This window comes from Podarcis melisellensis, assembly GCF_964234715.1.
Source record: "Podarcis melisellensis genome assembly, chromosome: 13".
NCBI classification, from domain to species: Eukaryota; Metazoa; Chordata; class Lepidosauria; order Squamata; family Lacertidae; genus Podarcis; species Podarcis melisellensis.
Genome location: NC_138545.1, coordinates 12,704,603 through 12,709,817, shown reverse-complemented (window position 1 = coordinate 12,709,817; position 5,215 = coordinate 12,704,603). Strand labels below are relative to the sequence as shown.

At 47.0% G+C, this 5,215-nt stretch overlaps 1 protein-coding gene and 1 long non-coding RNA gene across 2 annotated transcripts in view; one reads left to right on the top strand and one right to left on the bottom strand.

Annotated features, from left to right (window-relative positions):
* The window catches only part of LTB4R (leukotriene B4 receptor), a 159,179-nt gene that overhangs the window by 22,157 nt on the left and 131,807 nt on the right, over window positions 1-5,215 (bottom strand). The gene's annotated exons all lie outside the window — the stretch shown is intronic.
* Window positions 1-5,215, top strand: part of LOC309355032 — a 171,797-nt gene that overhangs the window by 142,973 nt on the left and 23,609 nt on the right. The gene's annotated exons all lie outside the window — the stretch shown is intronic.

The following is a 5,215-nucleotide window of genomic DNA, read 5'->3' as shown; positions in this document are numbered from 1 at the left end:
CCCTTTCCCTTCTGCTCATCCGTCCAGTCTACTGTCCAGTCTACTGTGCATTTTCTCCACTTGCTCTTGGCCATGTCCGTCCATCCAAACCACCTCCCATCTTCCCTTGGCATTGAGAAGGGCTCCAAGTTTCTCCTTGGTGGTGATGTCTAAACGACTTCCGAAATGGCTTGTGCCATAGGTTCCAGGAGACAGGGCTGGCCCGAGACATTTTGGCACCTGAGCTGAACCACAAAATGCCAGGGAGGAAAGGACTAGTGAAGATCTACATCAGGGAGGGTGGATAATGATCTGTGCTGGGAACAAGGATGGAAGGAGACCAGCAACACCTCCTATTCAACAAGAGGGACTGAGGAAGTGATAGATCCGGCCTACAAGGAGTAGCAGGCGATGCATTCCTTGGAGGCCAGATCTGCTGCCCTTGTGTACCTGAGGTGGTTGCATCCCCTTGCCTCATGGGTAGGCCGGCCCTGCCTGCAGAACCTTATCAGAAGGTTCCTTGGCTAGATGAGTAGGAGCGCAAGGAAAGTTGCTCTCGAAAGGCAGAATGCCCCTGATTCCTGATCTTGCCTTGCAGTGGCAGGGAAGTGTCGTGTAAATTCTCCTGCATTTGTTCAGTTGCTTCAGGGCATTGTCAAGGAGTGTTAAGCCTGGAATGTGTCGCCATATCAGGGCTGGGGAATCTCCTCCAGATGTTGCTGGACTCCAGCTCTCATCAACCCTGACCGTTGGCCGTGTTGGCCAAGACAGACAGCAGCTGAGTCCTGACAACTTCTGGACGGCCCCAAGTTCCCTATCCATGCCAGTACATTTCCCAGGCTCTGTTGTTTGCTTGCAGGTATTCCTTGTCGAATGCTCTTTGGCAGGCCATTCTGTGGGTAGGAGAAGCCCATGGCTCTCCAGCTGTTCTCCCATCAGCCCCAACCAACATGACCTGTGGTCTAGGGTGATGGATGTTGGAGTTGAACAGCAACATATGGAGACCCCTGATGTCCCACCCTCTCCACCCCCTCCACCCGTCATCTCCTGTGGTGCAGTGATCCTTCTGAAGAACAGTCGTGACGAATTTTTTCCTCGATGGTTGCCAGTTTCCTTGTTCTGGAATTATTTTATAATTGTGCCCTTGCTGAAGAAGCTGCTGATGTGTGTGGAAGGGGAAAGGAACCATACCACTGTTGTCCTCCCACCTTTAATATATATGCTTCCAAGTTGGTCCGTGGGGAGGGAAATCGTTTCCAGTCAGGAGAAAAAGCCATAAGATGTGTCACTGGTGCTAACAGGAGTCCCTAGTCCTCATGAACACACTCCCTTACAAGGGTTATTGTAAAAGGTGAAGAGGCACATGATGTTCTCAGAGCAATGGGCTGCTTTGCTTTGGAAATGGCCTTCCTACCTTCACTCAAAAGAGATGTGTATTCCTCTCCAGAGTTGACCAGGTGAGTGGGAAGCGGAGGGAAGTATTCTGTGAGCTTGCAGCAGGAACTGGCAGTGCACAGTGCTGATTGGCTAGTGCTTGTGACGCAGCCAGGAACCTCTTGCATCCTCAGAGCAGTTTTACACATTCACTTTTTTTAAAACAAAAAAAGGGTGTTGAATTAAAAAAAGGTCAGTCCAGTACCTTTTTATAATAAAGTAGGTAAGCTGTCTGAAGTGGCGGCATAGGAGACAGACAAGCCTGATATAATTCATCCAGAATTTTGATTGGCCGGTAGGCACATTGGTCACTTCAGTTGGGAAGCTAGGCTTGCTCTGCAGCTGAGAGTCCTGTGAGCTCTTTGTGCACCCTTACAATCACAGGGATTTTTAAAAAAATCAAAGTTGTAGGCCTTAAGCCTACGAAGACTATTCTAGAAAATGTGAGGGTGCTGGCTGCCTTGCACAATCTCAACCGTCACCGTGACTCCATTCTCCACATTTAGCAGAAATGGGATGTTTATGCAAAACGCACCAAAGTATTCAAAATTATTTCTTTAACAACATTTATTCAGGTTTTGGAATCCCAGCTTTTCTGAGCCAACAGTTTGCATTATCTGGGTGATGAGTTTTCAATCAAGTGGAGAATACGCAGTTAGGCAGTTTGAGAGAGGGTGCTGCCACCGAACTATAAACTGAGGATTGGCAACTCAGAGTTGATAGCAGCTGTTTTTAAAAGCATTCATCTCCACCCCTCAAAAAATAATTGGGCATCTGTGTGAGGCTGGTAGAGAGCAGAAAGGTCTAAGAAGGAAATGAAGTGTACCACAGTAACTTAATTGGGTGTTTTGAAATTTGGAGAGAGTAGTTACGCCTAAAGTTGATTCCCACCTTCCTTAAATCCTGCTCCTTGAGATCGTGATCAGAGACTCAGGGATCGGAAATGGTAAGGATTAATTAACAGCCCCCCAGCGTTTTCCTTGTTGCGGAGGAGTGGCTGGCATTTTATATTTTTGATATGTACTTTGGGGGAGTGGTGGGAATGTTCTTTTGTAATTAAACGCATAAAAAAGGCCTAAAGGAAATAACCCTTGTTGTGCAATGCTGTCTTGTGTGTGTTTCTGTCACGGAGGTATCTGAAAGAAAGGGAAGTTCTAGCAAGCAGAGAAGCAGCTGGAGGAAATGCCGAACTGAAGTTTATTGTCTGGTGGTGGTTATCTTTCCCCTCTCTTGTTTGTGATGTCCATGCGTGAGAGCTGTTGCTTTGCAGCTACACTGGGGGGTGGGGGGTGGGCTGGGGCATGGAGGGGGACACACCAAGGGGTTGCAGAACTGAAGAAGTCTATGGAGGGAGGGAAAACAGAAGTGGGGAGGTTGTGTGTGTGTGTGTGTGTGTGTGTGAGAGAGAGAGAGAGAGAGAGAGATGGATGGGAAAGGGAAATGAATAGAATCCGATGGATGGTGGGCTGGCACAATGACCAGGAACTATCCACGCTGCACCATTTTGTTGCAGGTTGCACTTTATCCAGGATTCATCCTTTTCAACTGAGCTATATGCCTAGCTAGATTTCTAGCAGTTGTCTATCACCATCCTCCCTTCCCTTAGGGCTGCCATATGTCTGGACATTACCTGGATTTCAAAGGCGGAATTGATGTCCAGTGGGAATTTATCCAGCATCTTTGGCAAGTCAATTGAAAAATTTTGGGGTTTTTTTTTTGACATTTTTGTAAAAAACAACATTGGAGGTTTGTCTAAAAAAAATAAATAAAGCTCAACTGTCCTGGTTTTTTACTTTTTGAAATATGGCAACCCTACTTCCCTTATTCTCATTTTCATATTGTACCCTGAGCTCTGTGGGCTGAGCTTTGGCTATGTCAAGGAATGTCTAGAAACATTCCCAACTGTTAAGTGGGAATGAATATGGAAGTGGCTGCATGTAGAACTGGTGCCCCACCTCGTCCTCCACTTCAGCGTTCCTTGCATCAAATTGTAGAGTCGGAAGGGACCACAGGGGTCATCTAATCCAACCCTCTGCAATCCAGGAATCTTTTCCCCAGACGTGGGGCTCAAACCCATAACCCTGAGATTAAGAGTCTCTTGCACTAGCAACTGCATTTGTCATACATTCCACACCTACTCAGGTGTGGAGCTAAGCATGCTCCCGCCCAACTCCTGGTTGCCTGTGTGCCAACCCTACATGCAAATCGGTTGATTCATGCCACCAGGACACCAGGTTCTTGCATAGGAATGCCTGTGGCTGTTCTAGAGTCACAGAGTTATGGAATGATGCAGATTGTGGTGGCAGCCACGACTGCTGTGGCCTAGTTTGGGGTGTTTGATTTTTGTGTGTGTGCATTTGCTGCCCTGGGCTGCTTTGCGGGGAAAGGATTGGATATGAATAGTGATCATCAGAACTGGAAATTGCCAGAACTCATCCAGCACCTCTCAGTTGGCGCCATTGCCATTCCAAGAGAACGAAGGAGGTGTTCGTGGTGAGTTCCGGCGCCTATTTTTCTAGCAAAATAGCACTGATGGTGATAATGGAATCTCAATCAATTCCTCGGGCTTGGAGAGGTGCTCTGTTCTGCAACGCGGCTGAAGGATGACTAGCTGAGATGATGGGGGCGGGATTCAGGAGGTGGACAGGGAGGTCCTCTTCTACAATGTCTATGGCAGGAGTCAGCAAACCTTTTCAGCAGGGGGCCGGTCCACTGTCCCTCAGACCTTGTGGGGGGCCAGACTATATTTTTGCGGGGAAAATGAATGAATTCCTATGCCCCACAAATAACCCAGAAATGCATTTTAAATAAAAACACACATTCTACTCATGTAAAAACACACTGATTCCCGGACTGTCCGCGGGCCAGATTTAGAAAGCGATTGGGCCAGATCCAGCCCCCGGGCCTTAGTTTGCCTACCCAGGGTCTATGGGCTGGAGGTGCACAGCACACCTGATGTGGTGTAGTGTTTCCCTTGTAACAGACTAGGGAGGCCTGGATATAAATCCTCACAAAGTCCACTGGGTAGCTCCTGGGCTAATTGGTACCTCTTTGCCCAAGGCAGAACAGCAAATGACATAGCTTTATCTGTGCTCACAAGACACACATCAAGGTTCACACCTGGTCAGGTTTTGGCACATGTGGTACACACTGCGTGCCTCTGTTAATATGCATCGACAACAACTTAGATAACTAGCCTTTGGCTGCTCTTTCACAGCATCCAAAACCAGCTGCCTGCAATGGGCACATCACTGCCCAATGTTAGGGCCGGCCCTGTAAGCAGACTTGTGGTGAAGTATACTGCCCTGAGCTCTATAGGAGGGGCAGATGAGAAAGGACATCAATGGACAGCCCAGTAGCCTGGGAAAGAGTTCATCCCCTATACATGTTTTGATATCAGCGGATTCATATCTTTGAAAACAAGATGCAAACCGAAACACAGCATGTTTTGAAATTTCACTTGTCCAGATTGGGCAGTGTCCTTTTTCAGATAAGTACTGTGCACAAAGGTGTACACATTAATGCAAAGTGAATGTTAGTGAAAATACCACACAAAAATACATCAGGGAAACATGCTTTGCAAAAAAAAAAAAAAAATGTGTATATTAGGGGAATTGCATAGGAAAATGTGTGTTTTAGGAGAAATTAGCCCTCAAATACAGATGACTTTTCCTGAATAATAAAAATGCAAACTGACGTGAAAATGTGGAGAGCCTGAATTTAAGACTGGAAAAACGAGAAACTCAGAGGAACCAACATATTGACATATTCACCCACCCCTAGCAATGAGACATGCACACAC